The sequence below is a fragment of the Dermacentor andersoni genome, chromosome 4 (assembly GCF_023375885.2).
Source record: "Dermacentor andersoni chromosome 4, qqDerAnde1_hic_scaffold, whole genome shotgun sequence".
Taxonomy (NCBI): domain Eukaryota; kingdom Metazoa; phylum Arthropoda; class Arachnida; order Ixodida; family Ixodidae; genus Dermacentor; species Dermacentor andersoni.
Window position 1 is genome coordinate 208,177,974 of NC_092817.1, and position 26,201 is coordinate 208,204,174.

At 42.3% G+C, this 26,201-nt stretch overlaps 1 protein-coding gene across 2 annotated transcripts in view; it reads right to left on the reverse strand.

The window, feature by feature from the left end:
* LOC126538488 (FMRFamide receptor-like) overlaps positions 1-26,201 on the reverse strand; it is a 1,022,731-nt gene that overhangs the window by 852,613 nt on the left and 143,917 nt on the right. The gene's annotated exons all lie outside the window — the stretch shown is intronic.

Here is a 26,201-nt window from a genome sequence, read left to right on the forward strand (position 1 = left end):
AGATGCTGCTCCACGGGCCCGCCTTTCGACCGCCGGACAAATGGCACATAATTTACCGGGAAACATAAAAACAACCTGCACCCCATGACGACCTGCAACGTTCTTGAGACCGCGGTACAAGCTGTGTGCATAGGTTACAACTACCACACTCTTATTGCTCCTTCTTCCTTCTGCCTCCTGCCTCCTCGAGGTTTGAACCTCGAGGAAGCAGGAGGCTGAACGTGTCACAGCTACCCGTTACTAAGCTACCCGCGTGCCCAGCTTCCTCCAGCCGGACTACGTGACTTGCAAACGCGCCACCCACTGTATGCAAACATGATTTCACCAGCGGCGCCTCAAGTCCGGAAATACAAATGGCATATTTAACTACTTTGGAGTGACCTACGGTAAAGTTCAGTAGAGGCTTGGCACAACGGGATAAATAGTCCCAGGAGACATGGTCGTCTAAGAAACGTACTGTAAGATCCCTCGTATTGTAATTCATCCTCTTTGCCTTGCTCAGGGGTAAACCTCAGGCCCTCACCAAGCTCCTCAACAAGATCTTTAATTTGTCCCCCTTTCCGGTATAGTCGTCTCTGTCATATAAAACCAGAAAATCATCAACGTACCTAAACGTCTCTGTGGCTAACCCTGAAAGACACCGGTCGAAATCCACATGCCCTTGCGCCCCCAAAACCTGCTTCTCAGAACGGGAGCCACCCTGGATCCGATAAAAATACCAGCCAGGTCGCTCTGCAGCACGCATAGTACTTCCAGATATCTAGACATACTTTTAACCTACATATCTCAACACTCCCCTTTTTACGACATCATCGCGATAGCAGAAACATGGCTCAGAAGGGATGAAAAAGTAACAATTGCGGGATGCACGATGCGATCGCAACCTAGAGCAAGTACAGCACGTGGTGGTGGCGCCACGCTTTTTATACGGACAGTTTATACAGCAACCAAAGTGCCGATATCCTTTTTGTGAAACTTGAATGTAGCGCTGTTATAGGCCTAGTTTACCGTTCGCCTAGCTGTGTATTAATGATTTTATCTCTGTGATGGAAAATGTTCACCCAATTATACCTATACCTGTCCGCAATCCAATCATCGACATTCACACGGAGTGTCGAGACATTATTGATTGCATTACAAACCTGACATAAGAACTGCACTACGATTAACGACAAAGCTATGACTGCACCATATATCCGTGAATGAGTGAGTGCATACTTGCTCTGTTAAAAAGGAAAGACTACTATTATATTAAACTAAAACATAACAAAACTAACAATTACTACAACAGCCAATTTAATTTTTTTTCGGAACAACTCAGTTATGTTAATTCACCCATTGAACATGGCGTATTATACGAACTTCATTAAGCGACAGAATGGCGATAGAAAACAAATATGCAAAATAATCAGAGATGTGGTAGGATTAGAGGTAAACCATATGTGACTCTGGAAAATCTGTCCCCTCATATTGCTAATAACTTCAATCATTACTCCACAAAAATTGGAGAGAATATATACGAACAGTCTATTCTTGCAAACAGCACCCTACCCTCGCTCTCAGAATCCGGTGCGCGGCCCGTATCTCTCTCGCCCACTGGGCTTAGCTCGCCCAACGCTGCTGCTGCTGCTGCTGCTTCCTGGGTGGCGTCCGGGGTTGGCATCGCAGGCTCGGCTAGCTCGTACCGCTGTGCTATCGCTGCTCAGAAGGGAAGGGTCGCACAGCAGCGTCCGATTTGAAATTAATGCTTCTGCCTTCAGAAGTCAGAGCAGAAGTCCTGATATGTCCTCGGAAGTTTGTTCCGCCTTGAGATATATATACGAACGAGAAGAAGGGGTTTAACCGAGGGGCATGATATGCTTGCTGTGATATATCTCTTATAACAACGATAAGGTGTATGCTGGCTGGCTTACTATATATATATATATATATATATATATATATATATATATATATATATATATATATATATATATATATATATATATATATATATGTGTGTGTGTGTGTGTGTGTGTGTGTGTGTGTGTGTGGTGTGTAAATGACACGTGTTATACAGATGTATCTCACAAAGTGCAGGGGTAACTCTCGCTTACCGCTGCACAAGAATAACAGTCCTCGATTGCAATTACTAAGTCAAGTACATTGCACAAATTATAGAGCATTTAAAGACTGCAGCTCAACAAAAAGACTGGAATATGATAACTAACCACAGGATACAGAAATACAGTTAACAATTACAATGTAAATCTAACTACACGTTACTACGATGAAAATGTTGAAGCAGATTTTGAATGAGCCCAGTAAGCTATTTCGAATTGATACACCTGCAAAACCGCCAGTTTCGTTGTCAGCTTTGCCGAAGTGAACAAGCATTTCTGCTTGCCTGGCATCTTTGTTACGGAGAAGAAATACAGCACAACTTTCTCATAAAGAGCTAGCGAATTTTCATTGCGCCTACTCCTTTGTTACCAGCCTCAAAATGCAATGTATGTATTTTCGGTACTACAGTTCGGAAGACACTACCTCCGAAGACATGGCATGTTTTGAATTCTGGCTTTTGTGCTGACGGAAGCCAAGTCTGGCGTAGTTTCTCAAACGCATTTTACCCACAAATGACTGCCTCATGTGACGTGCTTGAACCTTCGGTAATTAGAAAGAGGTACTTATTTTTGTTATTATATTGTTGTTTATTTTTTTTCTTCAGCAATTGTAATTATTGCTATCGTTGGTTACTTCAAATGGTGTAATCAGACATCTGAAATAGCAATTACTGCAACGGTGAAAGATACCTAGAGCAATGGCCACATAAGGCCACGCTGAAATATTTTTTCCACCGCCGAATGGAGTCTTCAGAAAAGTGCTTAGCAACGTTCAAGGTGGCAGCAAAGTTATCTGGCCAACTGGTCCGACACAATGGAAGAGGAGGATAAATGACGCTTCGGATGGGTTACTCTCCAGAGCGCTCGACGTGTAATATGCATGACACAGTTAGTCTCTGGGAATGATCTTACTCTGTTGGGAGAGACACGCGACAAAGTGCGTACAACTGAGAAAGAGAGAGAAATTAATATTGGTAGGCGACTCTAATATTTTATTTGGTGTCTCATATTGGCACTCGCACCTCGGCGTTGGTCTTCTTTAGGTCAATTGTAGGCGAGCACAACGTATGAACCGACCTCGGAGGCAACTGCTTTCCATTATTTGCCGGTTAAATATCATGCCACCTTCTTGTGTTTGACGTCATTAGTGCCGTAATTACTTCCGCTTTCTACTTCCGGGTTTCCAGAAATTTCGCCAAGGTCGTGCTCACGAGGCGAGTCCCTAATGTCTATAACTCTGCGCTTTGGTGTGCGGTAATCAGTGATTTCTAATTATTCTAATTATTCCTGACACTACAGCAATTCAGCTTCTAACTAAATTTATTCATCATCATCATCATCAGCCTGGTGACTCTCACTGCAGGGCAAAGGCCTCTCCCATACTTCTCCAACTACCCCGGTCATGTACTAATTGTGGCCATGTTGGCCTTGCAAACTTCTTAATCTCATCCGCCCACCTAACTTTCTGCCGCCCTCTGCTACGCTTCCCTTCCCTTGGAATCCAGTCCGTAAACCTTAATGACCATCGGTTATCTTCCCTCCTCATTACATGTCCTGCCCATGCCCATTTTTTTCTTGACTTCAACTAAGATGTCATTAACTCACGTTTCTTCCCTTACCCAATCTGCTCTTTTCTTATTCCTTAACGTTACACCTATCATTCTTATTTCCAGAGATCGTTGCATCGTCCTCAATTTCAGTAGAACCCTTTTCGTAAGCCTCCAGGTTTCTCCCCGAGCGTGAGTACTGGTAAGACAACTGTTATACACTTTTCCCTTGAGCGATAATGGCAACTTGCTGTTCATGATCTGAGAATGCCTGCCAAACGCACCCCAGGACATTCTTATTCATCTGATTATTTCAACCTCTGGATCCGGATCCGCACTCACTACCTGTCTTAAGTAGATGTGTTCCCTTACCATTTCCAGTGCCCCGCTACCTATCTTAAACTGCTGTTCTCTTCCGAGACTGTTTAACATTACTTTAGTTTTCTGCAGATTAATTATTAGATCCACCCTTCTGCTTTGCCTCTCCAGGTCAGTGGGCATGCATTGCAGTTGGTCCCCCGAGTTACTAAGCAAGGCAATATCATCAGCGAATCGCAAGTTACTAAGGTATTCTCCATTAACTCTTATTCCCAATTCTTCCCAATACAGGTCTTTCAATGCCTCCTGTAAACACGCTGTTAATAGCATTGGAGAGATCGTATCTCCCCTCCTGACGCCTTTCTTTATTGGGATTTTGTTGCTTTCTTTATGGAGGACTACGGCGGCTGTGGAGCCGTTATAGATATCTTTCAGTATTTTACATACGGCTCGTCTACACCCTAATTCCGTAATGCCTCCATAACTGCTGAGGTTTCTACTGAATCAAACGCTTTCTCGTAATCCATGAAAGCTATATATAAGGGTTGCTTATATTCCGCACATTTCTGTATCACCTGATTGACAATGTGAAATGGTCTATTCTTGAGTAGCCTTTACGGAATCCTGCCTGGTCCTTTGGTTGACGGAAGCCTAAGGAGTTCCTGCTTCTATTTGCAATCGCCTTAGTAAATACTTTGTAGGCAACGGACAGTAAGCTGATCGGTCTATAATTTTTCAAGTCCTTGGCGGCCCTTTTCTTATGGATTAGGATTATGTTAGCGTTCTTCCGAGATTCCGGTACGCTCGAAGTCACGAGGCATTGCGTATACAAGGTGAACAGTTTTTCTACAGCAATCCGCCCGCCATCCTTCAACAAATCTGCTGTTACCTGATCCTCCCCAGCTGCTTTCCCCCTTTGGATAGCTCCCAAGGCTTTCTTTACTTTTTGCGGCGTTACTTGTTCGATTTCTAATTCCTCTAGACTATCCTCTCTTCCATTATCGTCGTGGGTGCCACTGGTACTGTATAAATTTCTATAGAACTCCTCAGCCACTTAAACGATCTCATCCATATTAGTAATGATATTGCCGGCTTTGTCTCTTAACGCATACATCTGATTCTTGCCTATTCCTAGTTTCTTCTTCACTGCGTTTAGGCTTCCTCTGTTCCTGAGAGCATGTTCAATTCTATTCATATTATACTTCCTTATGTCAGCTGTCTTACGTTGGTTGATTAACTTCGAAAGTTCTGCCAGTTGTATTCTAGCTGTAGGGTTAGATGCTTTCATAGATTGGCGTTTCTTGATCAGATCTTTCGTCTCTTGCGATAACTTACTGGCATCCTCTCTAACGGAGTTAGCACTGACTTCTACTGCACATTCCTTAAAGATGCCCGTAAGATTGTCGTTCATATATTCAACACTAAGGTCCTCTTCCTGAGTTAAGGCCGAATACCTGTTCTGTAGCTTGATCCGGAATTCCTCTATTTGCCCTCTTACCGCTAACTCATTGATCGGCTTCTTATGTACCAGTTTCTTTCGTTCCCTCCAGAAATCTAGGCTAATTCGAGTTCTCACCATCCTATGGTCCCTGCAGCGCACCTTGCCGAGTACGTCCACGTCTTGTATGATGCCAGGGTTAGCGCAGAGTATAAAGTCTATTTCAGTCTCGCCATTCGGGCTCCTCCACGTCCACTTTCGGCTATCCCGCTTGCGGAAGAAGGTACTCATTATCCGCATTACACGCTGTTCTGCAAACTGTACTGATAACTCTCCCCTGCTATTGTTAGCGTCTATGCCATATTCCCCCATTGACTTGTCTCCAGCCTGCTTCTTGCCTACCCTGGCATTGAAGTCGGCCATCATATAGTGTATTTTGTTTTGACTATAGCCATCGCCGATTCGACGTCTTCACTGAAGCTTTCGACTTCCTGGTCACCATGACTGGATGTAGGTGCGTAGACCTGTACGACCTTCAATTTGTACCTCTTATTAAGTTTCACAACAAGACCTGCCGCCCTCTCGTTAATGCTGTAGAATTCCTGTATGTTACCAGCTATATCCTTATTAATGAGGAATCTGACTCCTTGTTCTTGTCTCTCCGCCAAGTCCCGGTAACACAGGACGTGCCCGCTTTTCAGCACTGTATGTGCTTCTTTCGTCCTCCTAACTTCACTGAGCCCTATTATATCGCATTTACTGCCCTGTAATTCCTCCAATATCACTTCTAGACTCGCCTCACTAGATAACATTCTAGCGTTAAACGTTGCCAGGCTCAGATTCCAATGGCGGCCTGTCCGGAACCAGGGATTCTTGGCACCCTCTGCTGCGTCGCAGGTCTGACCGCCGCCGTGGTCAGTTGCTTCACAGCTACTGGGGACTGAGGGCAGGGTTTTCATTGTTGTTTTCATATAGGAGGTTGTGGCCAAGTACTGCACCAGGGTGGCAAATCCCGCTCTGGTGAGGGAGTGCGTTACCGGTTCTGGTCACCGGGATCAGGCCATACTCCAGGCCTGTTTAAGGCCTGGAGTGCGGCTCTATACCCCAAATTTATTATGTGATATTAAATCTATAATTAAACCAATGAATTTTGTACTGGGCTGTTTTTTGTTATTTTTTCTTATTTATCTTGTATTTCGTCACCGGTCGTCTCAGTTACTTGTAATTAATTCTAATTACACGAGACTCTTCATTAATAAACTAATGCTCGTATATCATATCTATAATGAAACGCATGAATTTGGTACTATAGTATTCTTTCTGTTGTTTTCTGATTTATTTTGACTTTCGTCCCCGGTCGTCTCAGGAGGGGAACCGGTAGTGCTGCGCAACAATCAACAGTGTCACTCGATGCTCGTGCCACTAAACAAGAAAAGGTAGGTACTTTAACTGTAAGAAAATTCAGTTTGCTCACCTGCACTTTGGGGATAACCACTGAAAGTATAATATTAAGGTATTGGGCCTCGCGTCTGTCTGCGTAATGTTCCGCAATTTGTTGCAAGCTTGTCTTTAATCAAATAAATGTTACACTAAGAAGAGGGATGATAAGACCCGTGAACTTGTTATTTGCTCATACATTTTACATAAAAGGGCAACAGGCTCCCTGTGGCCAGAAAAGGCAAAGACTGCATTACATTGGCATTGCATAAAATCATTCCTGTTTTGCATAGCCCCCTAGAAAAGTAAATGCTTCTTTGTTGTAACTGCAAAACGCCTTCGAAATATCGTGAATTTCACACTCTCACAATTTTGGAACTTGTCGTTCTCTGTGTTGTGATAGTTGTCGTGCAGCCTTTTCTATACTGTCAGTGTGCAAAAATAACTGACTACTGAAAATACCAGCATAAGGAAAGCGGTACGCTGAAGAAATGCTTATTCTTAAGCAGAACACACGAGAAAAAAGTGTCTCTTGCATATTCCTCTGCTTATAATCCATCATCTTGCGCTCATCTCTATCATATCTGTATGGACTTACTCATTTCCTCTTAAAAGAAAAAACAATGGCAAGAAAAGGTTGCTGCTAAGGGCAATGGAGATGGTGTGACCAATAAAGCCGAAATTAGCCTTCGTTGAAATATTGTGGCGAGGAAATACAGTCATTGTAAACATTGGCTGGAAAGTGCCGCCAGGGATTGTTGCTTTTCTTGCCTAAATGTGAGCAACTTGTCATTGAAGCAAGAGAAAGTACATTTAGGTTTCGATTCCTGTACCCGTAACAATTTTCACGATTATCGAGAAATGTATTTTGGCTGCGGCCAACGACGGCGGCAATGACAATGCTCCATGCTCGTTAACTACCGCATCAGCATACCCTAACGGAAGAGGTGTTTCTGAAATAAGAGGCCCTGAGGCGCCCCTCATCAATATGCAAATTCAGAAGGCGCACAGATGGAAACAATTCTCGTAATCGCTATATTTTGAGCCGTAAGATGAATGACCAAAGATCCGCAAACTGAACACAAAGAATTCATGCTTGTCGCATAATTGTTCCTGAAACACAAATCTGCCGAACATGCTCATTTTTTCGAATGCAGCCTCCTAGTTTATAAGTAGCCTTTTGCCAGACTTATTTTGAGGACTATACGGGAGCCCATCCGAGCTCTCAATTCACTCGACATCACGGTACGCATGGCCACATGGTACATGAGATAAGAAAGGACCCCCGTCAAGTTTTCCAAAAATGTTTACGACTTCATATTTCATTCGCTTCCAGGAAACACTCGCACTGCCGCTAATGACTACGCCAGCGAGACTGCACAGTTTGTTCATGAAGGAGCATGATTAGTTCTATTCCCTCTATTCCAAACCATGGCATTGCGACTCTTTCGGGACGGAACAGACCATTTAGCCACTTTTTGCGCCTTTCCTCCCCGTTCAACGGCCATCGTGGACTTCTCAGGATAGCATTGTACCGGTAGCACTCGAAACCACTTTCAGAAGTGGAGATCCCTTGAGCACATCCATGTGCATTGTTAAAACACCAAGAAAATAAAGCATTATTGCCCCACCTCGAGTAGGCTGCTCTCTCCGACCATTCACATGTGCGTGAACAGCAAATGTTGTTTCTCTTCACCGTCTTTTTTGTCGACCCTTTATCCCTTCTGCCTTTCAGAGAAGCAAGCCGGCTGTGCGTCCGGTTTTCCCTCAGTCTGCAAATCATTTCTTCCTTCTCTGCCTCCATTAGGCGGCCGGATAACTTAAACACATCCACTCAGTGCTCCTCAGAAAGAGAGTACCACAAGACGCCGTGCTGTTCTCACGAGCGGCAAGGCTACCCACTGTGCACTGTAGAAACAATCTGATCGAGCGCAGTGATCATGTTTTCCACGCGCATTTTAACATCTGCTTTTCAGAAAGGCTACTCAAGGCGCAGTCGCGTGGCTTGGCATCATGGCCAAAGGAGCTGCCGAGGAGATTGTACTGCACAAATTCGTTCGCATCCGAAATAGAAAAACACTGACAGAGTTGGCTTTTCGTATTTATCGGTACCACGAGATGAATGCAAACGCTGCTAGACTTCGTGTGTGCTACACGGGAGTCACTTCTTCACACATGACATGTTCTCAGCTTTATATTTAGGAACGAAAATTCGTGTTTGATTTGATTTTCTATTATTCTCACTCGATGCGGAAGCTATTCATCTTCCTGTCTCTCCTTACTTTTTCCCCAAGTTTAGAGTTGCAAACCCAATATTTGTGGCTACAGAACAATTTCGTGGTGTTATGACGTACAGTACGAAACAAGAGTCAAATCCGCGTTGATATTTTTCCTTCTGTGCCGGCCTTCGCAGATGAAGATAATGTACGCAAAATAAGTGTTATAGATTGCAATAAATTTTTGCTAAACGACATGACCAGAAGTTGCGCAGAGGAACGCTGTTAAACCTAATGCCCTTGTATTACTATCCAGGGAAAATTAAGCAGGCTACCTTGACATCCAACGAAAAGGCACCAGACACCTTATGTGATTTAGAATTTCTTCCTTTGTTACATCTAAAATGTTGATCGCTGCGCACAGAACAAGGAGAGCGTTACATACCTCAGAAGAGGGACAAGATCAACAAGTTGCATGGCGCAATCTATTTACTATCACTTTTTTGAGCGAAACAAAAAGTAATAATACAAACCAGCGCCAGCAAAGCTTCTCACGCGATGCGCCAAAAAGTATTGCTTTTTTTTTCAAAGTAGCCTAGACAGACTGTATGCACTCTATGGCCCATGCGGCTCAGAATGGCTCAAATAGCCAGAGGGCTGTGGTAAACACTCACGGCGTTTTGCCTGTCACGTTAGCCGCTTTGCGTTAGAGTAAACACAGGAATCGCCAGGTGGTTCAGGGCTTTATCAGAAAAGCAATTGAAGTCAAATTGCGATCATCGTGAAAGCACATGGGCCTTTGCGCGCCTGTGCTCTCGAGATGCTTTTTGTCGTTCTGCGATTGCTTCTCGTATATCCTTGTTCCACCAGCTTTTCGGTTTTTTTGTTCCTTTCCAACGAACATGTTTTTTCTCTTTCCGTATTTCTGTCGTTATTACACTTAGAAGCTCACCATATTCCTACTCTTTACTTGGCCATTTGCCAATTTCTTCCTCAACTGAAGTGACTATATTTGCTATTTGTTCAGCCTTCAAATTTTGACTGGTCATTTAGCGCTTCGTGCTCTCTTTCCCAACTACATATCCTATTTTAAAATGATGCGTTTGTGGCCATTCCCAATGCTGCTATACCCTTCCTCATCAATGACCACTTCTCTCAACTCATCATGAATTCCTTCTGTCATCAGACAGTAATCAATGGTCGATTGCCGGTTTCCCACTTCCCAAGAGATCTGCCCTTCACACTTAGGCCCCGTATTCACGATAACAAGGTTACCCTTACAAAAAAAATTGTTGAAAGACTATTGAAATGTTATTGTTCAACGTTAACAAATGACCTTGAAAGATCATTGGGGAATAGTTGAAACATCATTGAGGAAGTTGTTGACAAGTATTGATAATTGGCCTGCGACATTTTGTCGAAACACCATTGTGGCTTTTCAATTTGAAAGATCATTGGTATATTGTTGAAAATATGATGCATTTCACTGTTGAAAGCTCATTGAAGGATTGTTGCAGATGTGTTGAGTCTCGAAATTGACAGCCCATTGAGGTTTTATTGAAATTTGTTGTTCGTCAAATTAAAAGCCCATTGAAGAATTATTGCAAATTTGTTGAGTCTCAACATTGAAAGTCCTTTGAAAAATTGTTACAGCTTTGTTAAACGTCAACACTCCAATTATTTTGAAAGCCCTTTATGCCCCTGTGTGTATTTGGCAGTTTTTAAAATTGCACTTTTCTTTAAATACTGCTCAGCTATGTTGTGTTGCAAACACTTATCTTTGATGTCACGTTGATATGTTTGCTGTGGAGGATAGGGGTAAAATTTAAATATTCACTTTTGTATTGCAGGCCTCGGTCCCACTGGGCTCAAAAGTATGCTTCTAGATTGCCTGTAATAAACCATATTGTATAGCTGCTAGCAGTACTGTTATGCCAGTTTTTCGATTGTCACAGTGAATAGTCCTTCACGAAATCAAGAGTGCTGAAATGATGCAGACAAAAACAATTTGTCTAGGTGAAGTGTTTATTTGTAACCAAACATCTGTGTAAATGTACAACCATTTGTAGTTTGAGAACATCAGACACTTCTTAAAAACTATTGCAAAGTACAAACTTCCTGCAGCTTGACACCATAACAAAATTGAATACAGACAGATGTAGTCCGTACGGCCCTCAAGTAAACATATCTTCCAAAAGAAACACATCTTAAAAATAAATACCTAAATATATAAATGTACAAGCAGACTGACATTACTGTAAATAAGAACACTCAAGAAAGCTACTTGCTTTCTTTATTAGGTAGCCAGTGGAACAACCATGGCACGATTCGCTTGAGCCCACAGCACTCACTGGGACACTGATATGTAGGGTGCTTATCTTTCTTTCATAGAATTTATTAAAGAGTGGCTGTCCCAGCTAGCATAATTCTAGATACAGAGTGCCAAACATTAGTGGTATGAGAAATCAAGAGGCATATTCAGCTAACAAAAACTCACTTCCTAATAATTTTTTTACGAATTGTAGCGGTAATTTTACAAGGTATATGCACTTAGAATGAATTTCCAGAATGACACCAGTAACCAGACAGATGCCATCAAAATGACTGTAGAAATGCACTGTTGTTGCACTTACTGTTTTTAACAAAACGCTCTGTTATGCACTGAAGCACGAAAGTAACTGCAATAGCCCGTGTATTTTGTCTCACATTTCTGCAAAAATGTCGAAGCTGGTTGGTCATCCTGGAAATTATCTTGAAGTGTCAACGTCTTTCAAACTCACTGGCTACAATTTGTAAACTGTAATATGTGCCGGAATGTTAAATCTTAATTAGTAAATTTGTGAGAATCAGTTGAATGTGCCTCTTTCTTGTGCTAGTAATGTCCACCTTTGAAAAATCTAGCTCAACAACAAGAGTTATGCTACCTGGCACAGGCAACCTTAAAAAAATCTGTAAAACTGAAAAAGGATAACTCTGTACAATCCTTATTTGTTGGTTGAATGGTGTGTGCCAATTTCAGTAAACCTTATCTACTTTTGAAACATGGCAATCGCAATAAGTGATGCTATGGGAAGTGTTTATTATGTTGCATTGCTGTTGCATGATCCAGTTGTTATTTGCCATAACGTTCCTGCGCAAGTCATTCCCCATCAAGCGACTTATTCATATTGGCTGCTTCAGATTTTTATACGAAAAAAACAGCTATAAGTGACGTGCTGGAATACTACAAAACTATTCCTTGTGTGAGTTCATTTCACGTTCGTTCACTGCCACAAAAAATAACGAAAGAATTCACAAAAATATCTGCTTTCATGCAAACATGAAAGGCACATCATTGCCGTTACTGGAGAGCTTTTGCTACCCTTTAAATTTAAGCCAACTTATACGTAATAATTTTTACTCGTGTATTTTAGATAGCCAAACGAACCATTTTTATGAATTTATATAAAATGCAGTTTTTACTGAACTCTGACAATGGCACAGATGCACTTGCAGGTGTGCCATTCCATGCCGAATCGACCAGCGTTTCTTTAACACCACAAATAACGCTGAAACATCGCCACATATTTACTGGAGTTCAAAACTCCTTCCACACTTTTATTTACTATTGTCAAAAATTTTGTAGCATTTTCGCGGCAGTATAGCTTTCCTTCTCAGCTGAGCTAGAGGACATCAATCAACATTCTTCTTCAAACGCACATTGTCTTCAAATGCTGTGCATGGAAATACCGTGAAGTGATGTCACTGCCAAAATAGCAAATTCTTAAAATATTTGAACACTGCGACAGCTTTTGGCACTGGCAAAACTGAGTAAAATTGCAAGGGGTAATTCTTTGTAATGAAAAATTCAGAAGACAGAAATTAAATACAGATTGGTAGCACAGGTTACATAGTATAGCAGAAAAATATTTGAAGCTCTGAAGGTTTAGCTGATCGCCTGTAATTAAACTGTAAAATTCACATCTTTTGCAACAAGCTTCATGTTCGAGATAAGTTTTGGTAGTTGGCAAAAAAATATGTGATACATTATTAGATATTTTGATTTCTGAAGTGAAGGCGCTAAAAAGACGGAGGGCAAAGAAGAAACACACACACACAGGGCGCCCTGTGTGTGTGTGTTTCTTCTTTGTCCTCCGTCTTTTTAGCGCCTTCACTTCAGAAATCATGCTTAACCAACACGCCCAACTATCCATCCTAACGTCGATTATTAGATAGCTCTACATGTCTGCTATGCATGTGTGAAGTTAAAAAGGAAAGCATTATTTTTAAATGTGAAAAATTATTTTTGAATTTTTGTCAGCACTGCCTTTTCTCGGATGTGCGCACAAGCTTGCCGGTTGGGAATGCAGACGACAAAGCTGGCTTCGTCTGCAACACAGATATATGATAGAGAAGCGGTGTTGGGGTCTGCATCTTATTGCCAAGAGACACACGCTATAACACAAGGAGCGTTGTGCTTGGGTAAACCATACCGTCATTGCACATAAAATATTGATACGTGTTAAATCCGTGAGGGAGTCCTGCAGTGCTAAATGATATGCTTCACGCAGTTTACAAAAAGAAATTTCTGCTATTACGTACACAGTAAATCAAGAAAGAGCGCGGATATTGTTCATGCAAAGCATTTTAAGGGATATGTCGCACTAAAATGCAACATACAGAGAGCAGGACACTTTGTGCCCTGCTCCCTGGAACCCAACGATGATGCAAGTAGAAAACAGCTTCATAGTTAAAACTGAATGCCTACACGAGTACGAACAAATTTCTCGTGCTGTTACATGTTACCACTGTTTTAGAGCCGGAACATGGTCATCTATAAAAGGCATATGTGCCTTGTTCAGTCAAATGTGGTCAGATGTCGTTGGCGACCGCTTTTCGCGTTCACGTAAAAAAAAAATACGAGTAGAGACTGCGGCGCTTGACGTCACCTGCCTTTGTAATGATAAAAAAGGCAGTCACATTTTGTTGACTAGTTCTTGTGGCTAATTATAATAACAATCTTTCCTTGCAAGATGACGAGGCTTAATATATTTATGCTGTGCGTGTGATCCACAAATGAACGTTACAAAAATAATTTATCGCACTAAACATACCTTTTCATAACTTGTCACATGCATAGCAGATATGTAGGGCTATGTAATAATCGGTGACATGTACTTTTGCGCCGGCCACCAAAGCTAATTTGTTCACCTTCAACATGAAGCTTTTTGCAAAACATATGAACTTTAGTTTTTTTATGTTATAAACTCAACCTCCAAGGCTTCAAATATTTTGCGGCTATCTCAAGTCAACCATGCTGGGATTCTATATTTATTGTGTGCCTTCTGTATTTCCCTGCGTTCACAGAAACAAATTCAAACTTTGCAATTTTGGCAGTCACACCACTTCAGTCTCTTGACATGAAGACCATCTCAATATCTGGATTATACAATTTCCCTTTGAAAAGAAACCTGGATCAGCGCCTTCTAGCTTAGCTGGGCAAGCACAATCACCTTTTCCCAAAATTCTAGAAAATTTGTAGGAAGGAAAATAAATGGGAAAATAGAGTTCGGAGCTTCAACAAACGCATCGAAACTTTTTCAACTATATCAGTGATGGTAAAAAAAAAATGCTGGTTGGTTGCCCTGGAATGACACAGGTGTATGTATGAAAGGAAATTTTTTCAAAAATTTTCTCATTGTACCTACTTTTTTAACGTCAAGCAAACTTAAAGGTTTGCCATAATGGAACAGTTGTTGAAACAAGTTGGTGATTTGGCATGAAATGACTGAAGATACTTAAAAATATAAAAGGAAACACTATCTTTGCTGCACATATATCAACAACTAACACAAAACGTAGTAAAATATAACAAAGCACAACACTTGTGTTCTGGATTAAGCAATCCAATGTGGGCTTCTCAGAAGACTAGCATAATTAACATAAATAAAATTAATATAAAATGTCAAGGCATAGAAAGGCACAACATTTGTATGCTCGTATGAGAAACTTTAATTGGGCTCTTCAGGAGACTAACATAAACATAAGCGAACATAAAAACGCAGAGTCACAAAAGCACTACACTTGTGTTTTGGTTTGAGCCGTCCAACTTGGGCTCTTCAGAGGCTTTTGGTCCCATGCGAGAAGCGAGGCCAGAGTTCTTTACATAGGGCATGTTGGTACCAGGAAAGTTGCAACACCTGAAGCCTGCAAAAACCACAAAAAGCCAGAACAAGTTTTAATAAGCAACTTCCACATGCAACAGGGTGGCATACAGTATACCTTCGTTATAATGAAATCAATTTATGTATTTGTCTTGCTTTGTTCCAACTTTCCGAGGGTACAGCTCTACAGCATGACCATTTAAATTTATTCAATGTGGCACAGGACTCCACTAAGTGTCCAATGCAGAAAAGGGAAAAGAGGAACAACGCACTGTAGCAAAAGAGCTTTATGAATATCCTCAATGTCGAAGATGTGAACTTTGCCTGCTTAGAAACAACATGGTAAAAAATATTTTCTGTTCCTGAAGAAATCTGAACTATGGCAATTAAAATTATTTCTTGTAACTTTCATATTTAAAATGTGCAGCACTTTAATGCACTTTTCCACGCTCCAAATACAATACTGTCATGTCACTAGAATTAAGTGTGGCTTCATTTGAAGTTAGGTTTCACGAGTTCACATGCAATTTGACTCCACTTCTTGCCTTACAATGGGTTAGTACTCTAAAGAAAATACTGCTTACTGCAAAGTGTTTTCTGCCTCAATGACTTAACAACTGGTATAATGAGAATTACCTGTACTTGTGCACCAAGCTGGTGGCCATGACATATGCAGAATGTGACAGATACGAAGAAATTCTCAGTCTTCTAAGAGCCATACGGCAGAGGACTGACTTCTTTAACACTTTGAGGTTCCCTGCTGCCCATCTGTGGCTGCGATGGATTCATTTTGAAACATGTGCCTTTTAAGAACAAAGTGTTGCTAGCATCACCCTGCAGGTGCTGCAACCTTCTGGGACTTCTAGAAAATATTCTTGTTGTGCTGTCACCCGTTGGGTTTCTCCAAAAGTGACTTTTCACTTAGCTCCTTGGCGTCTGTCATTGCAGTAGTTTAAGAGTTGCCACTTCACCTAGTTTACTATAAAACAAGTTTTTGTAAGTTTCATTACACAAGAAAGTTATGCTGGTTTATCCTGCATATAAAAGTAAAACATGTAAAACTGTAAATACTAAAAGGCGTTTGCCACTTTATTGTCACTTCAATTATTTACCAGTTCTTTTCCGAAAAGTCACGCTGAAGGACTCAAATCTGCAATAAAAATATTAGGAATGCGCGAATAGTGGTTTTTGAGACGAAACCGAATAATGCCAGAAGCAAATCGAATATTGGATAGCTTCTGAATAATGAACAGCTGATATCACAATTAATGTAAAGTTATGTTCGCATCCTAGTATTCTTAAAGTTAGCAAGTTTCTGTCATTGCATACTATAATATGAAGAGCTGCTAATTAAAAGTACAAATGGAGCAGCAAAATGTTTTTTACATTCGCAGGACTCTTCAGTAAGCATAAATGATTGTATGTACTGCCTCTAAAGTAGAGCTACTTAAGTCACGTAGCCTGGTCCACTATTCGTGCAAGTTCTCACATTTTATGTCTATACTATGTTATTCGAGGTGAAAATTGACCATACTTTGGCTCAATTGTTATGTTTTATTGGTGCTTTGACATGTTTGAATAATATTCGCATTTACAAATAGTGACCAGGCAAAGATCAAATCGAATAGAACATTGATGAATTCGAAAGTTTCGAGTATTTGCACACCACTAGAAATATATACCTCCTAAATTGGAGAGGCATACTTATACCCAAGATGTAATCCTGAACGAGCTAAACAAGAGCAACGAGAAAGCCCATTCATCTTCTTGATAAATTTAAGCACATAATCTACTTAGCAATGGTTCATAATAACCCTGTAAACAGGCAAGTCAAGTAAGGAAGCAGGAAACAATTCCAACCATTTCAGAATGGGAGTATTGGAGATGTCTGATGGTCTGTAAGAAGCTTTTTACAGTAGTCACCAAGGGCATATTCTCAATTTATTGAAGTATACGGGCAAAAGCCACATAAATATTTTTTTCATATCTTAGAATACAAAGTGATAAAGTGTGCGTTAATAAATACGAGTCGTAGGTTAGATGCTTAGAATGAGTAAGCGCCCACTAAACGTAGTACTGTTGACAGCGATGCTGGCAATTCTGTCCCTGTTGTTTCTTTGATTGAAAGAACCAAAAGAAAATTGCCACACAACTCATGTTCCCTCTGCTGAAAGGCTGCTGTCTCGCATCCCATGGACCTCCTCAAGATAGGAGCAGCTTTAATTCAATGTGGTCTGTTAAAATCAGTGAAGCTACTGTTTCACATCCCGGAACCTGGAGAGCTGTTTTGATTGCTGAAATTTGGTGAACGTGCTGCTCCTCGATCAAAGCAGAAAGCTGGTCTAGTAGGTGTGTCATCATTAATCAAAAGACTAGCGCAAATAAGAGGGACACAGACAGAGAAGACGACAGGACGAGCGCTCGTCCTTTCGTCTTCTCTGTCTCTGTCTCTGTTATTTGCGCTAATCTTTTGATTAAAGCTGCTCCTCGAGCTGAGCAGTAACCACACTTGATCATAGCTTCTCCGCAATTCGTGTATTAGAATAACACTTTCAGGCTACTTAAACATGTCCCCCATGCCACTAGATTTGGAACGTGCTCTACAGACAACTCTTTGTTGCAATGACAGCCAAGTAGAACTGCTAATGCGCAAATGCAGCCTCATTTCATCTGGTGGAGCCGCCAAAAACTTCTGGCAGTGAAGGCAACTTTTAATTTTTAGAAGCATGTGAGTATGGTGGCATTAGGCACGTAAGATGATATGAACAGTCATTCCAAATGATAGGCTATTGTAGCACACACCTGCACACATGGACTACTTGAAAGTCGTTTGTTATGCCAATGGCGAGTTGCGAATTTTAGAAAAAAATGTGAATGTAAAAATGCAACCGGAAAGGATATATGGTACTTGCCTATAACAGCGTTGATCCTGGTGGGGTCAAGAGCCTCTTTTGCCCCTTGGTGTTATTTCCAAAGCGCGAATGGCCCTTGAGCTCCTCCTCTGTGAACATATGGTGAAGCAAGGCGCTCGCAAACATTCCTGGTCCACCATGGCAGGCCATGGTAAGCTGTGCCAGGATAACCTTCTCAATGTGCGCTCCTCCAACCTATGTGAACCTGCATGTTTTAGTAAATGTTAGCAAAGCAGTTTTAAGCCTTTGAAACACATTTACACAACAGCCCTACTGCAAATAAATTACAAAAGGACCTGTTGCAAATCTAGAATGCTAAACTTGACTTCTTACTTGCTTCTTATGCTGTCTGGATGCCACGTGTTTCAGAAAAACAATCCAGCACAAAAAAGAATAATAAACCAAAGTATCCAAAACATCTAGTACTTGAAAAGGGGGGGCACCAGCGAAACACAAAGGACGCGCACACAAGGAAACGGCATTAGACACAGACGGACGTGGGGACGGACCAGCGTCCGTCCCTGTCTAACGCGTTTTCCGTGTGTGCGCGTCCTTTGTTTTGCTGGTACCCCCTTTTTAAATTTCATCATGCACCAACTGGCCCAAGAGCTTGCGCTAATGCACGCGTAGTACTATTTATTGTGTTTACCATTCTTAGCATACTTCATATTTGCAGGTGTTTGTCTCCATTTTTCCATCCATTTGTGTCAATGGGTAGCCCATGGTCTAATGGGGAGATTGGGCTGCTATGTTGAGGGAAGAGTTCAAAATCAACTGTCAGAACAGCTTGAGTGACTGGGTATGCGACCCTGGGCATATGCCACTTTTCAATAAATCTCTTTCCCGCTATCTTGGGCAACTGCTGCTGCTTGTGTTAGCAAGCAGCATTAGGAGCTCGAATAGGGACATGACTGTCGATCATTACTAAGGTTACCACTACACATCAGGTTCGCTTGCTGTGCTCCAGAAGTAATATGTGAGATTCCACTCCACTGCATGAAATGTACATAAGCCGCAAAAACAGTATGTGCCAACGACCACCTCAATTAAATTAATCGACTCGCAAAGCACAGGCTGCACAAGAGCACGGAGTGAACACGGATGTTTGTGGACAGTCAGTTGATGTCCGTGTCAGGGACCTCTAGGGAGACTCGGTCATTTCCTCGATGTGAATCATTGTGCCCTCACACACTGTATTACAAATCTGTCTGTCTCGTGCCACCGTTCTAATAGTCAACAAGTATCACCACAATTCAAGATATAAATAGGCACTTATATCTACTGTTTATTTAATCTTTATGGAGAATATTTTGAGCATGAGGTTTTGTGGAGATAATGAAATCTACAGCTTAAAGGAGCACTAAAGTAAAATTAAATTAATTAAATTCTAGCGTTTTAAGTGACAAAACGACAATTTGATCTTGAGGAACGCCATAGTGGGGAACTCTGGATTAATTTTTGGCAAATCGGGCTGCACGGTACATGGGCACTTTTGCATTTCACCTCCATCAGAATACGGTTGTTTGATCCTGTGACCTCATGCTTAGCGGCGCTGTGCCAACGCCCCTAAGCAACTACGGCATAAAAGTACTAAAGAGAAAAATTATTTTAGATGTATCTGTAAATGACCTTCCTACAATTAAAGAGATTCACTCGTACCGTGACAAGAGGCTGAGTAAACTGTAAAAGCAGCAAGAGGAAAAATTGGTGGCGGTGCTGCCTTGAAGGTACCGCACCAGCTTGCTGTGACGTCATGGATTTTGATGATGTCTGTTCAGGTCAAGCAATTTTTTTACAAATAAAGATGTTCTTCATCGTATCCCAAAAACCCTAAATATTCTGTACCTTACAAGATGGAAAATAAACTTTCATTTCATTTCATTAAGCGCCGGGAACTTTTACAGTACCAATGCAGCCCAAGTTTGAAAAAATACTTGGAATCCATGATGTTACAATGAGGTGTCAGTAAGAAAATTTTAGGGCGATACTCAGAAAACTGAATTTTGAGCTTTATTTTCTCTAATAATCAAGCAACTACCAAAAAATTTACAGAAGTAGATATTTAAAATGATGCTTTATTTTCAGTTGATTTAGGGTGTCATTAGTGTCCCCTTAATAAAAGCAAGGAATTCACTTGGCTGCGTAATAGGTTAACATGAATCACTGGTTCTCATTAAGGTAGGATGATCAGTATAGCAAAGGGCATGCACTCGCGGCTCCAGAGGGAAGCCCTGCCACCTCCCCTCAACCTCCCAATTGCTTTAGGAGTAGTGATGCAATTTCTGTATCTTAAAGAGACATAATGCCAAGGAGATCCATGCCATGCTGGCTACAGTATGTGGTGACGGCACTTCACACCGTCCAGCTCGGCCTCAATATTTTTTGGAATTTGGCCCTTGAAATGTAGAAAGCCCCGATCACTGCTCGTTCTTCAGCCAACTTTCTCAATGGATGCTGCTGTTCTGGTTTGACACTCCTGCATGACATAGGTCATAATACCTTTATTCTGGTAAAACTAGATAGATGTGCACTCACGTAGACCACTAATGTCCAAACTAAGTTTCTGAACGCCCCTCTTATATCAGGCATATAGACTAAAAAAGGCACATCCTGCGTTTAATATGTTCACAAGTGACATTAAAATTCACTTCCAGTTCCGGTGCAGCTGCAAAGTCTCAGCTGAGTGCTTAAAGGCACCATGTCTCCTAATGAAGGCACTCTGCACCAATTGATCACTGGAGGAAATGCCTTGCAGTTGCATCAGCAATGTTGTTTTTTTCTGCTTCCGGCAATAATTTTCACGGCATCACTGTAATTGATCATGGTGACGCTGCAGAAAGCATGGCCAAAGAATTCACCTTTAGCGTTCCAGCTGGGGCGTCTCCCAGCTCATTTTGAACCTGAAAAAAATGTCAGTATTAAAATGTGAGGCCACAATACAGCAAAAGCAACAATCAAAACAGCTGCATGGACCATAAGGCTGACATAAATGGACAGATACAAATGACTAGTCATTGAATACATTAAAGTGTTGCTGCTCTTGCCAATGGCAGTGTGAGCTTGTCAAATAATTTATTTCACATTCCTCTACTTATATTAAAAATTATTTCCACGCATCTACTTAACTGTTATGGCAACATATTAAGGCAGTTGCTTCATATAAAACCACAGTGTTACATTCTTTTACTCCCTATCTACTTGATGCTACTGAAGTTTTGCTTACTCCCAAAAAATGTATTTCACAGAACTGCTCTATCTACAAAGCATTATTGCAAGCTTGTGGCAAAGCGTTGTCATTTAGTTCACAACAATACGCTCCCCTTTCAATCTGTTCTCTCTATAGTGCTCGGATTCAAAGCAAAAACATATTTTCGACATAATTAGCTACTTCTATGGTCACAAGAAACTTTGCTAATTATTGATGGTTATGTTGCCCATAACGTATACATGTCGCCTCGAAACACAGTGGGACGACAAGGCAGATATGCCAGGCATCTCGTTCCTTTACTGATTTTACAACTTTGTTAAATCAATCAGTTATTGAAGTGAGAAATGCTGCAATTTCACGAAATTACATTATTTTGAATGTTTTATCCCAGTAAAGTGGGACCTGGAGTGCCATAAAATCTGCCTTTCCGTGAATTCAAAGAGCGCCTACGCGTAGCCGTTTGCGCGAAGCACTCGATGGCTTCGAACGGAGATGAAAAAAAGAAAGTTGAATCCTCGCGAACTTGTGGCAAACAAAACACACGCGGTTGGCAATGCGTATAACTCGATGATTTTGCAGCACTCTGTGGCACCACCCCTATTGTATCTCACGTATCGCATGGAATCGCATGTACACCCTTGAAATTCTTTATTATTATTGCGCGATAGCCTCCTCTGTGTTTTCCGATCGCGCGAACGTCGGCCGCATGGCGTGTCAGATAGCGACCTTGAAGCAACGCGGAGTCACTTGATCCTGAAGGGAACAGCGCAACAGAATACATGTTCGGCGATCCCACCGCCCCTCGTTGCTACAAGCCCGCTCACACGCCTTGTACTGGACAGCGTGGCGCAAACGACTTATCTTCGATTACAGTACAGATCGGATGGTTTAACGTCACATTGTTTTGTGCTCATCAATAAGGCTAACTCAATCGGTGCTCGAACACCGTATCAGAAATCATGGCGTACAACATGCCCTGTTTTAGCTGGCACCACATACCTGCCTCACGCCACCACAAGCGGAGTGTAAAGTTAAACCAGGACCAAACTCTATGTTATATACCACAAATCTAGTGCTGTAAAACCAATTCTCTAAATGGAAGGATAGTACTAGGAATGAAAACTAGAAAAGAGGCGCGCGGAAGACACGCATAGGCGCTGAACTCATTTCCGCACTTCCGTTCACCGCGTCGCAATGGACGAACAAGGGGAATTCGAAACACTCACTCACCTTCGATGTCGCTGAGTCGGAGGCGATCATGGCGATCTTCGAGGCAACAAGCCCATAAGAAGCAAGCAACACGCAGAAATATTCCAAAGAAGTCACAGCGAAGCACACAAAGAACGCAGAAAACGCAGGATGTTCTCAAGCAAACGTCGTGCACGAACTCGCCGGAATGAGCCAAGCATCAACAGCGCAAACGCGCAATCATACACGTACACTCATATAAATACACGCTTATATTATCATAACTTGTACCATTTGATAAAGAATTTGGCAATATTATGTTATTGCTGAACAATTGCTGTGATTTGCATGTGTATGAAAGTTTTCTGCTTCGCTTCTTTGATGAACTAGTTTCTTTAGCGTAGTAACGCAATGCACCGGCCGGAGGTAATGGGATGCGCGGGAAAAAACGCCAAATTCAAACGTCGCAAACGCCGCGCCAATGTGTGCGCGCGCAGTTTTCGTCGTTTGGATTTAAAAAAAAGTAATGCGTGCCGCAACCATGCGAACTGAACTATCCCGTACAAAAATGAGTGTTGATTAACCATTGATATATTGTTGGGGAATTGTTGAAACAACGGACTTCAACAAATTTTCAAGAGCAATTGAGTTCACTCAATCCTTGCACAACAATATTACCGTTGAGTGTTCTCAATAAACAATTTATTGTGTAATTTGTGTTGATTTTTCTAGTTGTTCTTTTGTTGTGTAGCAGTTGAGTCCAGTATACAATAATTATAAATCGCATATGAAGACATTCCGAACATGTTTTACGATGCGTTCCAACCTAATTCCTGTCACTTTGCGGCAGGTAGGTTCTTCTTTCGCCTCACTTTCATTAATAGAAAATTATGTGTAACCGATGGGGTGGAATCGAACGTCGGCCGTCGAGCCCGGTACTCTAACCAATAAGCCACGAGCGCGCGCATAATCCTCTCATACGAAAGCTAGTAAGCTCTGAAATGCTTGGCGTGTGCGCCGCGTGCCACTTCCTGGTGCTGTCGCTACAGCTGGCGCTTTGAAGCGCCTATCTCCGGGACCGCCCCACTTTCGTAGCCATTTTCGCTACGTAAAAACTGCAACGTTAGACTAGATTCATGACTGCCTAAGTCCATAACGATTTATTTCTTCGCCGGTGTACAAATGCCATCGTCGTTTTAACATACACTAGATGACATAACCATTGGTACGATCCGAAATGACACGTTTCGGGGAGCAGAAGAATGCGAAATTCACTTGCAAACACGGTGACTACGCGCATGTGGAGTTCCCCAAAAGTAGACACGGCGGCAGCGCGGCCGGCGATAAGACAGGTGCCGACAGGCGACGACGCTACCTTCGAGCATCGGACGCACTGTGGGAACCGTAGGATGCAAGCGCGCACACGCTACAAACATACACGGTGAGGGCTTCGAATTTCCTGCGACGTACCCTCTGTCCGTAGAGCAAATATAGTTTTTTGTCCAATGTCCGTGGTACTAGAGATCAAAGAATGATCGCGCTTTGAGATCGCAGCGCACAGCCGCTATAACCATTGACTTCAAAGAGCTTCAGATTCAGCAACAGCCGCAACAGTATCACAGCTAATCGCTGTATCTGCGGCTGCTCCTGTTACTCGCCTTGCAAGAAGCACGCGATTTATTTGAGCCTCTCCGAACTGTCGTCTTCTCATGTTCCAAGCCTGCAGGTCTCGTATGTTCAGTTAAGAACACCACAGGGAAATGAAAGAAATACAGGTAACGGACTTTTATTGTACCTTACTTGTCACCTCGTCATCTGCAAAGATGCAGCAAACTATTTTAGAAGTTTTATTTTTGTTAAAATAGCAAAACTAGTAGTAATGCTTATTTCTAGGTGGCGCGACAAACGTTAAGGTAGGTTCGGGTGTGTATGTGTGCGCGCAAACGGGCGCAACCGAGCTTCGTTTTGCGCACACTTTTGCAACAGTACACATGGTTACCGCTAGTTTCGTAGTCACATTTTTTGGTCGTAGTATTTATTGTTTACGCTATAAATTAGGTAGTTCTTAAAAATTTATGAAGGTTAGTTGATGAAAAATTATTGCCAATCAATTAGTGATTCTTAAGTGCCGTTATTTTGTGTTTGAAAGGTTTTTATCACTGAATACGATAGTGAAGCCATGTGAAGCTGTGAACGGCTCTCGAACTCAGTTATTCGGTTGCAGTTGTGCGGTGGTTCACGCCTCGTGCTTCTTGATGAAAGTATTTTCTTTTCGGACATCATGACGCACATTTTAGTGAAATGCTTTAACGACGATAAGTGGGACGTTTATCCGGTGAAGTGGTTGGCTCACCCAACAACTAGTCTTCTACTGATGTGCGAGCCTGACGGTTTTGAGGAGTTGCGCGGCAGAGGCCATGATGCCTCTTGGAGAGAAGGCACCCCGAAACAGTCGCAGCCGCACTTCTGAAGATAGGTAAGTAATCTCGTTTTCTTGGGCACGTAGCCTTCTTTTCTATTTTGACATTGACGAGCGTGACATGTTAAGCACACCGTTCACTTTCTTGAAGCAAACCGCATGCCCCGGAGCAAATGCGCGCGATACTAACTCTCGCTGCCGCCGTCACTTCGTTTGAAACAATGGTAGGCGAAGAGGCAGCGGCGCCCCATGTGCGTAAAATTTCATTGCTTCATTTGTTCCTGTCTAATAACGTTTCCTTCATTTGTATGAGAGAACACAATTGGAACATAAGGATCGGCTTCTCTGCGCAGTGATAATTAATTTTCTACAGTGGCCACGTCATCTTTCATGGGGGCTCACGTATGCCGTCTAAGCGCTTGTTATCGCGTTCCGTTACGTGAGAGGCGCGCTGCCTTTCAAGGTATTTAGGCAGGCACTACGAGTTTAGGAGAACCGCGACAAATAATCGTGCAGCAGGTGTGCAGCTGTGCTACGCTTGTACCACACTCGTACCGGAAGGCAGTGTTGCACTTCACGCTTACGCATTTCGTAACTATGGCGGCCTCCGTGGCAATTTGGGGCTCGAGGTCGTGGATACGATCCCTGCAGCGGCCGCATTCCAAAGGAGCGGAATGCAAAAACGCTCGTGCATTGTGCATTGTATGCACGTAAAAATTTCCAGGAAGTCAAAATTAATACGGAGTCCCCAACTACGACGTGCCTCATAATCAGATCGTTGGTTTCGCACGTGCAACATCAGAATTATTTTTTTTCCGTAGTGGCTCATCGTATACCATACGGTTAGTGTGATCACCTTTTGTGCCGTAGCGGTTAGCGCGCCTCGATTTAGGTTGCGGCTAATGATGCGGCGCACCGCGAAATATATTTCGCCTCTCTGGGATTTGCGGAGAACGGCCAACCGATTAGTCACAGCTTCCGCGCGGTGACTGTACACGGATACACAGCGCAAATGAACGAAGGTGTGGTGACGTGGTCAAAGAACACAGCCGCCGACGGGCTCACCTTATCGTCTGTCACCGCCAAAACTACCGCAGTAAGCATCTTTATCTAGCGTGGCGGGTTGCTGTTGAAGGCGTACTGTACAATTTTAATAAGCGATAACCGAAACATGCCACCGTTCTCTGCTGCCTCTTTGAGTTGGACCGATCCGAATGTGCGTTGTTTCCAGAAGCGAAAGGAGCGCCAATCGGCGCGTTGTCGCCTCGAGCTA